General features: G+C 43.7%; 2 non-coding genes across 2 annotated transcripts; one reads left to right on the plus strand and one right to left on the minus strand.

Moving 5' to 3' along the window:
* Positions 1–892: 892 nt before the first annotated feature.
* On the minus strand, positions 893–965 carry Trnar-ccg (transfer RNA arginine (anticodon CCG)). Its single transcript has one exon. It is a non-coding gene; the product is annotated as a tRNA-Arg (tRNA).
* A 9,001-nt stretch (positions 966–9,966) lies between these two features.
* On the plus strand, positions 9,967–10,038 carry Trnaa-agc (transfer RNA alanine (anticodon AGC)). The gene has a single exon. It is a non-coding gene; the product is annotated as a tRNA-Ala (tRNA).
* Positions 10,039–18,477: the final 8,439 nt, after the last annotated feature.

Here is an 18,477-nt window from a genome sequence, read left to right on the forward strand (position 1 = left end):
CCCGTTTGGGCTACAGAATGAGACCCTGTTTACAAAAAAATAAAAGTATGTATGAGTTTGGCACATGCCTTTAATCTCAGCCCTTGGGAGGCAGAAGCAAGGAGACGTCTATGAGTTTGAGTTCAAGGCCAGCTTGTCCTACTTAGTGAGTTCCAGGATAGTCTGAGCTATCTGAGAATCAAACCTGGGCCCTCCGAGCCACCTGAGCTCCTTCTTAGCCTTTTGCTGACCTCTTCCAGAAGACTGAAAACATTTTAATCGGCCATTCCCTCACCAACATCTCAGTCTTGATTGGTTTTATTGCTGTGGTCATGAGAAAGGAATTCCTTGAGAACCTGGCCTAGTTTAAATTAAAATATAATTATATCTATTTTGCCTTCTCTTTCCTCACCCCACCCACCCTGAGCAAACTCATAGCCTCATTTTCTTTAGTAGTTACACACACACACTTCTAAATATATAAATTAACAAGTTGCTCAGCCCATATAATGTTACTTTCATGCACATTTTTCAGGGCTGACCACTTGACACTGGATAACCAACAGGGGTCTCTTCCCTGAGGAAGACTACTTTTCCTGCCCTCACCCTTCCTTAGTTGGCTGTAGTTCTTTGTCTAGACCTGAGACCAGGTGAGATCACTCCCTTCTATGTTAGCACAACGATTTGTGTCCTTGTTTAGAAAACCCTGAGCTAATTTTGCCTTTTTCTTTGTAAAGTGCTTGTAAACAGTAAACACCCTAGGTACACAGTTCCATCTCTAGGCAGGAGCCAGCAGCCAGGACAAGATACAAAATGATACGGGAATGACAGGAGGGAAAATGTCTTTCAAATTCCCCGAATATGAGAATAGAACAATGAAATGGGGTGGGGGTGGGGTGATTTAAAAAAACAGCGACCACGAAGGGACTCGAACCCTCAATCTTCTGATCCGGAATCAGACGCCTTATCCATTAGGCCACGCGGCCAAGCGGCAGGGAGGGGTAAATACGTAACAGTCAAACTGAAATGTGACCCGTTATGGCTGGGGGGTGAGGGGGGGGGGGGGCTTCTCAATAGAGATAACAGAGATTCAGTATAACAAAAAAAGTTCCCGATTTGAAAGAAAAATTCACAAAAACTTCTAAAATGTAGACTTGGGGAGCTGAAAACAGGCAGGTAACTCAATGATTCCTCCGTGTGAACACTGGCAGAACTCAGGAGGACCTTGTCCTGCAAAGGAGGAAGGGACATTCCCTGTTGTTTGGAGGGTGAGAATCAGAGTCAGAAAGGATTCACAGCCGGCAAGCTTTAAAGAAAGCTTGTGTGAACGGACGAAGTTGGCTTAAGACTGGAAAAATGGTGTAAGTTTGCAAAGTCAGATTAGGCAGGATGGAGAGGAAGGAATCCTTGGGAGGTGGAGGCAAGAGAGAGAGAGCCAAGAGTTGTTCAACGCCATCCTGAAACAGAGCTCACCGCCATCCTCAAGTAGAGTTCAAAACAAAACAAAACAGAAATAAGCAAACAAAAAGCAATGTAAAAGCAAAGCGCATCTACTTCCAGATTCTAACAATCTCAAGTCATCAGCTCTTCAGCTACCCCTGGAGTCGTGTGGATTCTACACAGCGCTCAGGCATGCATATATTTTGATTTGAAGGGTTTCCTGTTTGTTGTTGTTGTTGTTGTTGTTGTTGTTGTTTGTTTGTTTTTTCTTCCTGGAATATTTTAATGAGCAGTTGGTTGGCTCCACTGATATCACACACAGCCTACGAGTCCCCTGTAAAATGACATTGGAGTCTGTAAGGACACATTCTAACCGTGCTGAGTAAACGTGCAAAGGATGTCTGTGTTGGTGGACTCTCTTCTTAGTTTATTACTTTGCAACTAGTTTTATCAATTTACTTAAAAATAAATAAATAAAAGACAGAGTCTCACTATGGAAGCCATGCTAGGCTATGGCCTCAATCCTCTGGCTTCTGCCTCCAAATTGGGGTCCAAGCCTCATCATCACATCGCGTTTATTTTTGGGTGGTCACCTTCACTTACTCTGTTAGGAGAAAACTGGTATTTGATAGAATGTGTAAGTGCACAACTAAATAAATATTTTGTGGTTAGATCTTGGGTTCAGTTGGTGTGCTTTATGTCAACTTGACACAACCTAGTGTCATCTGAGAGGAGAGAACCTCAGTCAAGAAAATGCTTCCATAAATTCAGGGCTGTAGGCAAGCCTGTAGGGCATTTTCTTAATTGGTGATTGATGGGGGAAGGGCCCAGTCCATTGTGGTCGCACCATCACTGGGCTGATGGTTCTGAGTCCGTAGGCAAGCAGGCTGAGCTAGCCAGGAAGAGCACGTGTTAAAGCAGCACTTCTCAGTGGCCTCTGCATCAGCTCCTACCTCCGGGTTCCTGTCGTGTTTGAGTTCCTGTCCTGACTTCCTTCAGTGATGGACAGCAATGTGGAACTGTAGGCCAAGTAAACCCTTTCCTCCCCAAATTGCTTGGGCCATGGAGCTGGAGTGACCCTAAGGCAGTTGGAATTACTCGCTCGTAGACCTCCTTCCTGCCACTCTTGCAGAATAAAGCAAAAGCCGTGAAGTTTGGTGAATAAAAAAAATATCAAACATTTCGTAGTTCTACCTGAACAGAATAATAGTGCTTTCTCTGCACCTCCCCTGAAGCTCCCCTGACCTTTCACCTGGTTATTTCATCTACACCGCCCTTCCCTCCAGCTGCCCCCCCCCCCCGTCCCCCGCCCCGACACACTTCCTTTACTGTCTCTGTACAGGGAGGGAGCTTTTATTTGATGGTAGACTTTCCTCTTCTACCCGAGCTCCCCTGTTCTCTTTTTCTCAATGATTTTCCAAGTTAATGTCTTCAAGAACACGAGGGAGGGATGGACAAAGAGCTCCCAGGATACAGGAAATGCAGGGAGGAGCTTTCTCTGAAATGTCCTTAACTACCCAAAACCTAACCTTGCAAAACTAAAACAGTGAACAGCTGCCGGGAACCAAGCCTGTCATCGACCGGGGAAGTAGCTCACTCTGTGGAAGTCTGGAGGGCCACGCTGCTCAGACCTGTTCTCCTGTTCATCTTTCCTGTCCCCCACTTGCCTACATCCCCTCCCCCATCCGCTGTGAAGAAAGTAGAGAAGTTTCTAGACCTCACACCGTTTGGAATATTTACTTCTTGTACCTGTGATCTTCCCCACATAGTCATGAACCTGGGCATCATCATTTCTTCTCTTCATTACTCTGTAAACCTAATCCATAGTCTTTTTTTTTTTTTAAAGATTTATTTATTTATAAAGTATACAGTGTTCTGTCTGCAAGTACACATGCACACCAGAAGAGGGCACCAGATCTCATTATAGATGGTTGTGAGCCACCATGTGGTTGCAGGAGATTGAGCCATCTCTCTCCAGCCCCTAATTCATAGTCTTAATTACTGAATACATGGGTGGGTGGGGTACAAGAAAGTGTTTCTTTCCCTAAAGTGACAAGTTGAGGAAATGTAAAAGAGTTTTACATGACTACCGGGTAGCAAGATTAGGACATTGGTAGTGTTCATATATTTTATTTGTTTATTTATTGTCCCCCCCCCCCCCCAGACCAGTAACAAGAGCCCAGGCTGGCCTTGAACTCACAGAGATCTGCCTGCCTCTGCCTCCTGAGTGCTGGGATTAAACACCGCGCCCTGTGATAAGTACTATTCTTAGTCCCATTCAAAGAAATACGTGAGCGAAGTGAAAGTACTTTTATTTTGAAAATAGGGTATGCTATGACGCGACCCAGGCAAGCAAGCACACATTGGAAGGAAGTTCACTTGCTTTTTATTCTGACGCAGCTGGTGTCTGTGTCTCAGCTCCGCTTTACTCACAATCTGACACGGTTGGTGAATCAGAATCCACCCACAGCAGAAGGGTGTCATGAAGAGTCAGGTCTTAGGAATGGTCAAAGTTTGGGCAGACTGATGCTAGCCAGCGTTTCTCAAGGCAGGGAGGCTTATGAAATACTGGCCCTTTGTCAATTAGCCAACTTTGATAGGAAAAAAAAAAACGTGCCTCGTACTTCCCTTCCTCTTTATTAATACATTTAAAATTTCCCTCAAAATTCAGCCTGCATATGCTAACTTTCTGAAGTCTCTAAACAGTAAATTGTTGATAAGTGACTAGGGATTATTTAGTGAGGGCAATTCCAATGAGACTCTGGACAAGCTTCTAAGGATGTATGTATTTTACTTTTTTTTTTTTTTTTTTTTTTAGTTTTTCAAGACGGGGTTTCTCTGTGCAGCCTTGGCCATCCTGGACTCGCTTTGTAGACCAGACTGGCCTCGAACTCACAACGATCTGCCTGTCTCTGCCTTCCGAGTGCTGGGATTAAAGGCGTGCGCTACCATGCCCAGTTCTTGTATTTTACATATATGGTTGCTTTGTCTGCATGCAGGCCTGCACACCAGAAGCGGGGACCAGATGCTATGACAGTCATTTGTGAGCCCCCATGTGAGTGCTGGGAATTGAACTCAGGGGCTGAGCCCTCTCTGCAATCCCCAGCAAAGCCTCTAGAAAGATCAGTCATTGCCTTTGTCTTTTTAGCATAGCTCGAGGTGAGTCCATCTTGCTAGGGGTGAACCTTTAGCCAGGCGATTGACTGGACCCACAGAGGCCTTAGATGCCGTTCTTGTGGCCAGGCATTTTTCACTTACCAGGCCTTTTCTGACACTTTTACATTCCTCCTCCCAAAAGGTAACACTAGGAACCAGATGAGAGATCAGAACTCATAAAACACTTCTAGCATGTCTAGACTCTGGCAAGGGTAAGGCTGCCCAAGAACACCGCTGGCTTCTTTTTTTAATTTAATTTTATTAATTTATGCATATTACATCTCAGTGGTTATCCCATCCCTTGTATCCTCCCATTACACTGCTGGCTTTTAGCCAAGAGAGAAACAGGTTATGTTTCTTTGGGGGTTTTTGTATCCTAGACTGCCTGTGCTACGTTTGTCTTGGTTACATCTTCCCTGCTTCGGCACTTAAGGCAGCTATGAAATTGGGATGAGGACTACAGATCTGCCTTCCTCCAGCAGACATAGAGGGTGTTGGGTGTGGCAGTTAGTGAACCCCACCAGAGGGGCTATATAAAAGAGGTAGTTCCATTGGTAACAGACAAGTTGGGAAGGAAAGAAAGTCCTTGACTGGTATTTAGAAAGAGATGTGGGGGAAAAGTAAAGGCTCCTATAATAATAGTAATCGTAATCCCAGCACTCGGGAGGCAGAGGCAGGTGGATCGCTGTGAGTTCGAGGCCAGCCTGGTCTACAAAGCGAGTCCAGGACAGCCAAGGCTACACAGGGAAACCCTGTCTCAAAAAACTATAAAAAAAAAAAAAAATAATAATAATAATAGTAATCGTAATAACAATAAACATTATATTATGTATAATTTTATAATAATAATTATCATTATCAATCATCATCATTATTATTATTACTATTATTATTATTTCCAAGCCTTATGCAGGGAACCAGGAGAAGCCAGGACAGAGGGTATCTTTAAAATGTTCTAATTCAGCCCGGTGGTGGTGGCACACGCCTTTAATCCCAGCACTTGGGAGGCAGGGGCAGGTGGATTGTTGTGAGTCTAGGACAGTCAAGGCTACACAGAGAAACCCTGTCTCAGAAAAACAACAACAACAACAAAAACCAAAACAACAAAAAAAATGTCCTAATCAAAGTTAATTAGAATCTCCGTGTGGGCCCACAAGAGCAGCCTCTCGTTTCCCTTTGCCCTTCAAGACTGGTCTCCAGAGTGAAGAGCTACGCATCCATCTTTAGGTACCTTGATAGCTGTTAAAGCTGCTAGAAGTAGACTGATGCCCCTTCCAAATGATCTAGATAGGGAGAGAATACATTTAGTCATCATTTGATTCTTAGGTTCTATCTCTCTTGGGTGCTGGCAGGTACTGCAGTGAGTCAAGGTCTGGAATCTTATATCTGGGCAGCATTTTTCTTATTAAGAAGAACGTCACTAATCAGAAATGGCTGTCTGAATAAGTCTGTGGTTTTAAGTCTAACGTCTGGGGAGTTGACTGATCGCTTGGACTTCTAAGGAAACATGTCAGTCATTTTCATCTCTGGCTACACTTCCCTGTTGGGTGTTAGGGACCATTCAGGTGTGTAGGCTTTGACCTTTTCCAAACCTACTTTATTTGAGGTTCTTTAATGCTTACACCTCCCTTCCAACCCACCTACCCTAGATAGGAGAGAAAAGAGGTTAATGGGAACAGGAGAAGTAGACACTTTTGGACTCAGTTCCTGGGAGTGATTCCACTGGCCTAATCGGCAGGATTTCAGCAAACCAGCAATTCCACCAAAGTTGCTGCTGGAACCTGGAACAGCAGCCAGAACCTGGAGCCCTGAAGCGATCTCTGGGGTGGTTCTCTCTTAGGAGCATCTTGAAGTGGAGCAACGAACAGCCAAACAATACCAAGATTCAAAAAGTCCTCATCTGTTCTGGGCTCACATATACATCTCCTCTCAGAGTCTGTATTAAGATGTGTTTCAGCTGGCAAAAACCAAGACCCACAGGAGTTGGTTTAGTCTTCTAGTGGATAAACTTCACCTGTTTTCTCACAAGTCTGTTCCCCATCCCACACTTGAGATCAAAACAAGAACAGCCATGCATCCACTACACAGCTGACCAAAATTAATCACTTGCTTGTACCATCAAGGCTACTTGGAGATCACTTGTTTTTCAGAAACCTCGGGCTCTTTTAGCCTTTCTCGTACCATTTGCTCCATCTGTGTGAGGGTACGGCACAGGCCTGCCTTGACTATGGCTTTGATTAGATGCCCTGAGGAAAATGTTCCTGTGTTGGCCTTCCTCTTTGTGGCTTGGGCGCTGGTTACAATTCACTGGGTGGGGTCCTATGACCTCCCTGAACAAGATAGCAGGCAACTCCCTGCAGTTACAGGACATTCTAAAGGCAGCCTATGGTTCCCTGGGACCTAGTTGACCTTGGAGGGCAAGGAATAACATATTTTCCCTTTTGTAATCTCTCTGACCATATCGGTATACTCCAAGTATGGTTATTTAACACTCAAGAAAGTCACTTACATCACTCTGGTACTCTTAATTACTGTGTAACATTTAGATAAATCTGGGGCAAGAACCAAGCACTTTTAAAATAAATTTGAATGAAACATACTCTTTTGTTCTTTAAGCCAGTCCTTGTAATTATGAAGATCAGAGCGATAATTCTTTTAAAAATTTGTTCTGTTTTGCTTTCAAGACAAGGTTTCTCTGTATACCCCCTGGCTGCCCTGGAACACTATAGAGTATGCTGGCCTCACTCAGAGAGCTGCCTGTCTCTGCTCCCGAGTGCTGGGGTTAGTGGTATACGCCATCACCACCCAATGATGATCTTAAGTACAAGTTTCACATACAGAAATTATATAATTATATGTTCCTTATATAACTTAGAACTTTGTAACTTGCATAAGCTTTCCAGTCTTTTTGTTTCTTTGTTTTGTTTTGTTTTGTTTTTGTTTTTTCCATTATAGAAAACCTCCTAGCCAGCACTCGGGAGGCAGAGGCAGGCGGATTGCTGTGAGTTCGAGGCCAGCCTGGTCTACAAAGTGAGTCCAGGATGGCCAAGGTTACACCGAGAAACTCTGTCTCAAAAAACCGAAAAAAAAAAAAGAGAGAGAGAGAGAGAGAGAAAAGAAAAAGAAAACCACCTAGCATTTATTTCTTTGTTTGTTTGCTCATTTGTTTATAGACAGGGTCTCATCATAGTCCTGGCTGGCCTGAAACTCACTCTGTAAATCAAGTTGGCCTCAAACTCATAGAGATCTGCCTGCCTCTGCCTCCTAGCTGCTGGTAAAAGGTGTTCACTATCATGCTTGGCCTCATGCAGCCATCTCAATTTTCATTTTAACTTTATATTTCTTTTTTTTTTTTTTTTTTTTTTTTTTTGGTTTTTCCAGTCAGGGTTTCTCTGTGTAGAAAAGAAAAGAATCCAATTTTACATCCTTCAGCATCTTGGCAGCCAGGCATCTAGCACTTGGTACTCTGTCCTTCTGGTCTCGGTTGGGACGTGCCTTCCTAAGTTTTCCCTGGGTCATTGCAAATTCACAAGAACTTCTTCCGAGGCTACTAGCTATCTTCACTTGTTAGCTCCCATTGGCAGAAAGCTAATATTGGAGGCACATGGCCGGGAAAACGGTCTCTTCTAGCAACCAGGAAGTACACCACACAAAACAAAAGTGCACCCTGGAGGTCTGGTGTGATTTCTGTAGTTTGATGTAAAAATGTGCGAGAAACAAAAACAACAAAATGAAAAGAAAAGAAAAAAAAAATATATGTGATGGGCTCCACCCAATGAAAGGGAGCCCATCCATCTTGGCTCAAGTTTACCTGTGCCAAGCGATGTCACCTGCATCTTGTTTGATTTCCCTTTGGCTCCTAGGTGTAAGCTCTTGCTGGGAAAGAAGCTGTGAAGGAACTGCGCGAGAGGGGGGTGCGGGGGGAGGTGTGTCCAGTGCCCATCGGTGGTGGTCTTGCTCTGGCAGTCTACCAGCAAACTGGGAAGGAGACCGTGGCCTGTCTCGCTCCAGCATGGCATGGGTTGACAGCAAACAGCTTTGTGGTCCTCCGTGTGGACTAGCATCCCTTGGAAATCAACTTGTTAAAAATAGTTGATCCTGACTTAAACTTTAGTAGCCTTGTGTGGGCCTTCAAATTAGAAAAGCAGCTGCCTCAGGACTAAGGGCTACAGTGTTAAGCGCAGGTACAATGGAGACTGGAGCGTGGTGAGACATGTCATTTTTGTCCTGAGCTCTCAGGACTCACTCTCCGTTCTTCTTACTACATTGAGATTAACTAGGTCTTAACTGTCAACAGGACTGGTTTGTCACAGAGGAGACACGTCTCTGGTCCACGTCTTCCTAAAGTGCAGTACAAGATACAGATGTCCAAGGAAAAAGCAGTGTGCACTGGCCACATCTGATTGCGCTGGAGGGAGTGTAACTGTCGCTCCCGCTGCTGTCCTCTGCTGCCACCAGACTTCAACTTTCAAAACGAACTCAAAACCAGTGACTCTTGGGGAACTGCCCGCTTTAACACCGCATTGGGAAAACGGAGATTTCCAACTCCATGGACTGAGCAACAACTGACTTTTCAGTTTCTCCGGCGTGGTGATAGCTGGTTAGTTAGGATACCGAGCCCGGGTCGTGTATGCCAATCCAATAAATTCTCTTTTATATTAAATACATCGTATTGTTTCTCTTCCGCCAGAGAATACTGTCTAATGTATATTCTCGCTTCTCCTCCCAGTCCCAGGTTTCCTCTCGTTATTTCTGCTCTTTCTCTTCTCCCATATTATTTATTCCCAATATCCTATTTTATTTCATTTAGTGATAGCCTCAGCTCCATTTTGACTGTTATGCTGAGCGAGTGGCAGAGAGAGTTTGTGCTTGCACCACGGAGTGGAGGGGCCCAGGACTCTGATGCTGCCGTGCAAGGAAGTGTAGGTAACCACTTCGGCGGCGTCTTGAAGGCGACTTCCGACGCGGCGGTGGGGGTGGGAGGGGAGGGGGATGAGGAGGTGCCGCTCCGTGCCGTTCCTCGGTGGGGCTGAGGGGCTCGGAGCGCAACCCGAGTACGCTTCTCTGGCCCGCTTGCTTTGTTCTCTTCACCTTCCAGCATCACACTGCCTTGTCTGTCGCCTTCCATAGCAGAGATCATCATCCAGCCCTTTCTCCGAAGCGGCCTGGCAAGACATCTGTTATTCGCCCCAGGTGACAGGTCATAGGCGGTCCCCGGGCCTGGAGCCAGACTTTGCAGATTCTCTTATTATCTTTTGCTCTGACTAGCTTGTCCTGCACACGATACCGAAGACACGGTGTTGTTCAATACCCATTGTAAACCTCAGGACACCTTCAGGGTGGAGTGGTGAGATTCAGTCATAGGAGTATTTTGAGAAAAGTGTACCAGCAGGGGGTGTAGCTCAGTGGTAGAGCGCGTGCTTAGCATGCACGAGGCCCCGGGTTCAATCCCCGGCACCTCCACTTCCCTAATTGTAAAACTCAGGCAGAAGGGGTGTTTTTTATTTTTTATTTTTTCAAATTCGGTGCATCTTCTAACAGTTCCAGTCCGCACGTACAGAAACAGAGAGCAATGGAGGTTTATATCGAGGTGTTTGAATTCAAAGCACAGCATGGCAAAAACCCCTGATACAGAAGAGCAGAGAGGATGGAATCTGAGGGCGGGCAGGAAACAGCAAAGACTAGAGGAAAGGAGGAAAGAGCGAGCAATCCACAGTGGGAAATCAGAAACTTCCGCTCTCATTTCCCCACTCCTCCCATGGCAACGTCTCTTCGTTGGTCCTCCAACAGTGCGTGTCATCTTCCATTTTTTGTGTTTTATATGCACTCACGTAATTAAAACACACACACACACACACACACACACACACACACACACACACACACACACACACACACACACACACACTGCTAGGGGTTTGGATCCAGATAAAAGTTCTTGGTTGTGTTAAATAAGTTTAATCGAGCCTCTGGGTCTGACCGGCTTGCGAGTAGGACTTGGTCAGATTGTTCAAAGCCTTCCCTCTCTTTCGGCTTCCGTCTCACATTTTGGAGTACGTCACTACACACTTGCAAACTTCATGCACAACACTGGCAAAGAGCCACCAACATTACAGTCCCGGGCTGCCCTCAGGACAGAGATTCCGAAGGAGCCCTGCACTGGCACCGGAAGGCTGGAAGGAAGGCAGTCCAGCCCCGGCAGGTAGTTGTAGGAGAGTAAGCGAGGATGTGCACTTCATGCCGGGCTTGGGATGGTAGTGTACACCCCCACTTTGTTAGTTTCCCTTTCTTTCTTTTTTAAAAAATTCTTTCTTTCTTTCTTTCTTCCTCCTCCTCCTTTTTCCTTTTCTTCTTTGTTTGTTTCTCAAGACAGGGTTTCTCTGTGTTGCCCTAGCTGTCCTGGAATGCACTCTGTAGACCAAACTGGACTTGAACCAACACAGCTCTCTGTCTTTCTGTCTCTCTGTCTGTCTGTCTGTCTGTATGTCTGTCCGTCCGTCCGTCCGTCTGTCCCTTTCTCCCCCACTCTCTTTTTAAGGCAGGTCCAGGCTGTCCTGGAATTTGCTATGTATACCAGCTGACTGCAAACCACCGAGATCCACTTTTGGGGGAAATTGGAACTTGAAAGATTCCTGAGAGCCCCATATGCAGCCATTAAAAAATAATTAAAATTAAAAAATTAAAAGAAATCAATTGCAGAGGGTTGAAACTCTGAAAGGCCAAACTAAGGGCGAAAGGGCCTGAGAGACCTTTACAGGTACCTATTGCTTTTTCAGAGGATCCAAGCTGGCTCATACTGCCTGTAATTCCAAATCCAGGGAGATCAGTTGCTTCCGGCTGACACCCCAACTCATGTACACACATGTACATACATGCATAAATAAAAAAAGAAAAATAGGGTTTTTGTTTAGGTTTGGTTGTTTTTTTTTTGTTTGTTTGTGTTTTTTGAGACAGGGTTTCTCTGTGTAACAGCTCTGGCTGTCCTGGACTCATTTGTAGACCAGATTGCCCTCAAATTCACAGCGATCCACCTGCCTCTGCCTCCCAAGTGCTGGGATTAAAAGTTTGCACCACAACGCCTGGCTGTTTTGCTTTTTTTGTTGTTTTTGTTTTGTTTTGTTTTTTGAGACAGGGTTTCTCTGTGTAGCCTTGGTTGTCCTGGACTCACTTTGTAGACCAGGCTTACAGCCAATCGATGAGCAGGGGACAGAATAGGGCTGGACTTCTTGCCAGCCAGGGGAGGAGTTAGAGAAGGAGAGAAGGGGAGCTTAGGAAGTTGAGGAGGAAGGAGCTGGAGCCAAGGAAGCTACAAAAGTGCAAGTATCCCAGGAATGTTTACTGGGAGTAAGATAAAATAGCACAGAGAGTTAAGAACAGACTTAAACTTCTCAGATTGTGCTGAGAAGCCTTGTATTATAAAAAAGTCTCAATTATTTGTGTGATAGCCGGGTTAAGAAGTAAACTAAGAGAAACAAACACAGTTGCATAAAATAAATTCAACACTTTAATCCCTGTCAGCTGGTTTCTTACGCTGCCTCTAGACCTAGTGTTAACTTTAATAAATCCTGTGTATAGCTAGCTCTTGGATTAAAGGTTTGGGCTAGGGCTGGCTGAACCGCACCTTAACCACCTGTTTACAATAAAGAGAAAGTTCTTTGGTTGAGCCGCTCTGTGGTGGTGCCCGCCTTTAATCCCAGCACTTGGGATGCAGAGGCAGGCAGATCGCTGTGAGTTTGAGGCCAGCCTGGTCTACAAAGTGATTGCAGGACAGCCAAGGCTACATAGTTGGACATCATAGACAATAAGGGGTTTCTGTTATTGTGACAAAAAAATTGTATTTGACAATAGTGTCCATCTTTTGGAAGAAAAGACTTTTTTTTCCTGCAGGTCAGTTTATTAAGATGGAATTACATAGAAGAGAAGCACTTGCCAAATCAGCGAGGGTCTCAAGAACTTACTATCCACACCACAAACAAATGGTTCAAACAAGGAGCTGCTCCTGATTCCCAGTGACAAGGCTGAGGCGAATTAATCTGCACATTTACTTCAACCTGTCGAAGAGTTTGTGGTCCACACAGTGGCCCCGCGCATGTAAGAAGTCAAAGAGCTCCTCTGTACAATCCTCTGCTGTCTCTGATCAGGAAGACACACGCTCATCACACAGCTCTGGCCGCTCCTGGGCGTTTACACACTTCTCCAACTGCTCACACACTGCCCTCTCACTGTTGTTAGGGGGTCCACCAATTCTTCCTCCTCCTCTTCCCCTTTGGGGTCTCTGGATCCGGTGAGCATCTTTCGTTCGTCCTCTAGACCCACGTCAGACGCTGTTCAGGATTCAAAACAAAGAGCAATATCCTGGAAGAGAAGACTTTAATACAATTAAAATTATGTTAATTTTATTTCTGAAGATAATTAACCAGGCTCAGAATCTTAATTAGAGTTACTATTGCTATGATGAGACACCATGATCAAAGCACCTTGGGGAGGAATGGGTTTATTAAGCTTTCCCTTCCACATCATAGTCCATCACTGAAGGAAGTCGGGACAGGAACTCAAACAGGACAGGATCCTGGAGGCAGGAGCTGATGCAGAGGCCATGGAAGGGTGCTGCTTACCGGCTTGCTCCTTATGGCTCACTCAAGAGACTTTCTTAAATATCCCAGAACCCGCAGCCCAGGAGTGGCACCACTCCTCCATTGGTCACTTTAAGACAATGCCCTAGAAGCTTGCGTCCTGCCTGATCTTATGGAGGCAACCTCTCCACTGAGGTTCCTTTCTCTCAGATGACTCTATACTATGTCTTCTGTCAAGCTGGCATGGGAACTGTCCAGCACATTCGATTTTTCAAATAACTGAATAACTAAATGGAATCCATCAGTAGATGTCCAAATAGTCCTTGAGGTGGAAAATTGGAGCCTTAAGGGTTTCAAATGGTTTTTTTTACATTTCTTTATCTGGTGTGTGAGCGTTGGGAGCAAGCACATACATGGATGTCTGAGTATAACTTGTAAGGAGTGTCTTTCCAAAATGTGGTTCCTGTGAATGAAATCTCCTGAAAGGCTGTGTCTGAAAAGACTGTCTGATTCGAAGTTTAGTCAGCACTGTGGAGAGATTGGAATGTTCCAGGTCCAGAGGCTGATTACCTTATCCAGGCGAGCTTTAGCTCTCTAGAACGGCCATTCCTTGACCCCTTCTGTGTGGCAACTAACATTCTGTGACTGAAAAATAAAAACCTTTGAAATTTATTGACTTAACAGACCCACTGGCTTCCTCCAACCCAAAAGCTAAGGTGGTCATCACACAGCCCATTGAGCCTATATACAAATTTCTGCCATTATTTTGGTAACTACCCACCAATGTATTTCAAGCTCACCTTGATTTTATGACTTTCTTTGTTCTGTAAACTATGAAACCACTTCTGCATTGGAACCTGGGGTAATCTAAGTCTGTGTCCCCAAGCCATTGTCACTTGAAATGGCTCCAGAATACATATTTTCTTATTTCCCTTAAGATAAGACGTGAGGTTTTTGTGTTGACAGTTGCAAGGATTATGTGTAGGTCTTCCAGCTTGGCAGAAGGCACCTTTACCTAGAATCACCTTGCCCCTGCCCAACCATCTTCCTGGCCAGCCTTACGCATTTTGGTTTCGTCTGGGGTGGTAGCTGGAGTTATTATCAGCTTTTTGGATAATATTTTTATAACAATAATTTTAAGCTGTGCAGTGGTCGCACATGCCTTTAATCCCAGCACTCAGGAGGCAGAGGCAGGTGGATCCCTGTGAGTTTGAAGCCAGCCTGGTCCACAGTGCAAGTCCAAGACAGCTAAGGATACACAGAAAACCCCTGTCTTGAAAAACCAAAACCAACCAACCAAACAATAATTTTAAGAAATAATTGTTTCTGCCATTATGTGTGCTTTTATTTAATTATGATTTAATATTCTGGAGAATCAGTCAGCCCATCAAATGTTTGCCTTGAGAGCATCAAAACCCTTTGTTGAGTATGAGTTTTGAGGATTCTGTATGTCTTTTTTGGCCCACAAGACTATATCAATAACTATATTTATAATAGCGATAGTTGTTTAGTGTGGATTTTCTTCAAGCATGTGTGTGTGTATTCATATATCTGTTAGTCTATTATTTTGCTGTTTGTTTTTTGAGACAGAGTAGCCCAGGCTAGCCTAAAATTCACTATGTAGCCCAGGTTGGCCTTGAGCTCACATCAGTCTCCTTCCTCGGTCTCTGAAATGCTGGGATTATAAGTGCCACCTGCTCAGCATCTAGTGTTAGTTTTTTGTTTTAAGTTATTTTATGTTATTGAGACAAGACCTCTATATGTACTCTTGGCTGTCCTGAAGCTCCATCTGTAGACCAGCCAGCCTGGAACTCACTGAGATCTGCCTGGCTCTTCTTCTGGAGTGCTGGGATTAAAGGCGTGGACCACCATGCCTGGTGTAAGTGACTTTATTGCCTGAGTACACAGAGAAATTTATACCACTAAAGCAGAAGGTGTACATAGTTCATAGTTGCAATTGGGTGGGAGGACCTGCTTAGCCTTATTATAACAAGCCCGTCTTGTTTTATTTATTTTTTTAAATTTTATTTTGTTAATTTATTCATATTACATCTCAATGGTTATCCCATCCTTTGTATCCTCCCATTCCTCCCTTCCTCCAATTTTCCCCTTATTCCCCTCCCCTATGACTGTGACTGAGGGGGACCTCCTCCCCCTGTATATGCTCATAGGGTATCAAGTCTCTTCTTGGTAGCCTACTATCCTTCCTCTGAGTGCCACCAGACCTCCCCATCCAGGGGATGGGGTCAAATATGAGGCACCAGAGTACGTGTGAAAGTCATACCCCACTTTCCACTCAACTGTGGATAATGTCCTGTCCATTGGCTAGATCTGGGGAGGGGTTTGAAGTTTACAGCCTGTATTGTCCTTGGCTGGTGCCATAGTTTGAGCGGGACCCCTGGGGCCCGTCTTGTTTTAATTCTGCTCTCTATCAGCATCAGGCAGAACTCAGCATCCTCATCCCTTTTGTTCCTCTGAAGATGCCTGTGGACAGAGACTGCTTAATTGATCAAATGGTAGAGACCCTCAGGGAGATCAGGGCAATCCTTTGGACTTCAGAATTCTCAAGGTTTTATTACCAGTCACAAAATGGACTTGTGTCACATCATGTTGGTCCCTCAGGCTCATGGTTTAGGAGAGAGGCGAGCCTTTTTGGGCTAGTCTGTAAGTAATGTGTTCCTTCATATCACTAGAAATCAACTTCTAACAAGTAAGGATGCTGAGGGCAGCTTCGAGGAGGTGTGTGAGACCCATGGTGATGGCAGGCTGATTTTTTTCCCTTATAATGAGTATTTAGTTTAGCTTCAAAAGCTCTAATTTAAGAATAGTTGTCAATATTCATAATCATATTAATTTTTATTTATTAATCTTTGGGTTTTCAAAACAGGGTTTCTCTGTGTAGCCTTGGCTATCCTGGACTCACTTTGTAGACCAGGCTGGCCTCGAACTCACAGCAATCCTCCTGCTTCTGCCTCCCGAGTGCTGGGATTAAAGGCGTATGCCAACATGTCCAGCTCCAAATTAAATTTTAAAATATGATTTTTATTTAGTGTGTTTCTATGTGAGTGTGTATGCATGTGTGTATTGTGGGTACCCCCTCTATTACTCTTCACTAACCTTTAAGCCAGGGTCTCTCTCCCTGAGCCTGGGGCTCTGGTTTTTTTGGCAAGATTGGAAGCCAGCAAGCCAGTGAATGATCTTCCTGTTTCTGACCAGCTCAGAGCTGGGGTTACAGGTGTTTTCAAGATATCTGGCTTGTTAAGCGGGTGCTGAATTCTGAACCAAAGTCCTTATGATTGCCAAGCAAGGGGCTTCTAACTGTTCAACCATTTCTCCAGCCCCTTAGTTACTTTTTTAATATGTTAATATTTTCTCTAATAAACCATGAATATCCATCATTGTGATGGTTTAAATGAGAATGGTCCCCATGTGCTCATATGTTTAAAATACTTGTTCCTCAGTTGGTGAAACTATTTGGGAGGAATTAGGGGTTGTGGCCGTACTGGGGAAGATGTACCAATAGGGACCAACTCTGGGACTTCAAAACTTAACTCTGTGCTTTTTGCTTGCTGGTCCAGATGTGAGTGCTCAGCTATTCCTGCCAATATGCCTTTCCTCTGCCACCCTTGACTCTAAACCTCTGGAGGCTTAATACCAATTCAATGCATTCCTTTATAAATTGTCTTGGTCATTTTTTAAAAATCACAATAAAAAAGTAGACAATACAGCCAAAACATCAAGGCCATATGCAATTAGGGCAGAGTTGTGTTGCATTGGCTGGGAGCAATGGCAAAATACCCTGCCTATGCCCTGCCCCCTTCCATAAAGGAACATCAGCAATCAGCAAGGCCAGTTGTGATGACTCTTTACCAGCAGACACAGCTGGTCTTTATGAAGACAGCCATTGTTTGGCTTGTAGAGTGGTGATCTGCAATACCACCTTAATAAAAGAGAGCCATACCCAAACTACTCGTAAAGGATAATATAATAAATTAATACCACCTGTGTGTATGGTGTTAATGATTTTGACTGTATAAGTTCCCAGTTAAATCTTATAGGAAATTCAAGACAGTAAAATGCATTATTTTTGATGCCTTGTACAATTCAAAAAAAGGATGTGCCATAGCCTTACCTTTTTTTTTTTTTGGATGTTGTTTGGTTGGTTAGTTGTTTGTTTGTTTTGAGATGCGTTCTTTCTATTATGTTGCCCTGGTTGTTCTGAAACTCAGATGGAGTCATTGTAATAATTGTAAATTGTAATAACAACAACAACAACAATAACAATAATAATAATTGTTATTATTATTATTGTTATTTTGGCAGATTGTTCTTTCTATCCTCTTCATGAATTTACTATCAACAGTCTTTTGTATTTTATTATTTTTTACCTTATTCTGTTTATTTCATCATCATCATCATTATTATTATTACTTGGTTTTTCAAGAAAGGGTTTCTCTGTGTAGTCCTTGGCTGTCCTGGAACTTGCTTTGTAGAGCAGGCTCACCTTGAAGTCAGCGACACACTTGCCTCTGCTAGAAAGGAGTGAGCCACCACCACCCATCTTACTATTAATTTTTAGTACTCATAACCTAGAAATATGGAACACAAAAAGCAATAGTATCTAAATGACCCTGGAAGGGATGGCAGGAAGCTGCTAACTAGTTTCTAGTGTTTTCAGGGCTATTGCTCTGTACATTGCTGTTAACCTCACACTTGCCTGGGAGCAAGTGGGTTGGGCGCTGTTAAATTCCATCACCTTTCTGGTGTTGCTCACTTGGAGCATGCTGTTAAAATCTAGTCGAACAGTCTATACCTTTTAATTGGATTGTTAAATTTCTCATATTTAATGTTGCTGGAATAGTTGGGTTCGTGCTGTCATTTTCCTTTTGGTTTTCTACATCTCTCATGGCTATTTTGTTCTTCAACTCTTAATAGTAAGTGAATATTTTCTATTATAGCATTTAGATTTCATTAATTACCTAGTCACTGCTTTTTAAAAAAGCGTTCTTTTTCAGATGTTTTTTCAGTTTACAGTATACAAGTTCACTTATTGGTATCACCTTGTTTTATAAAATTTAACTCCAGTCATATATACGAAAGTAAAAGCTCTAGGCTTTCTACTTTTGTGTTAGTAATGTGATACACATTACAATTATAAGTTGTAAAATAAAAAAAATTATATTGGTATAATTAATTGCCTTAGTACCTGTCATTTTCTTAGCCCAATACTGCTTTGCTCTGGTGACATCTATTGTACTGTCATTAGCAAATATACATATTTCAGTCCTGTGTTATAGTCTCATCTGTGCTTATCTTTATACTGATGCAT

The sequence above is a fragment of the Acomys russatus genome, chromosome 3 (assembly GCF_903995435.1).
Source record: "Acomys russatus chromosome 3, mAcoRus1.1, whole genome shotgun sequence".
NCBI classification, from domain to species: Eukaryota; Metazoa; Chordata; class Mammalia; order Rodentia; family Muridae; genus Acomys; species Acomys russatus.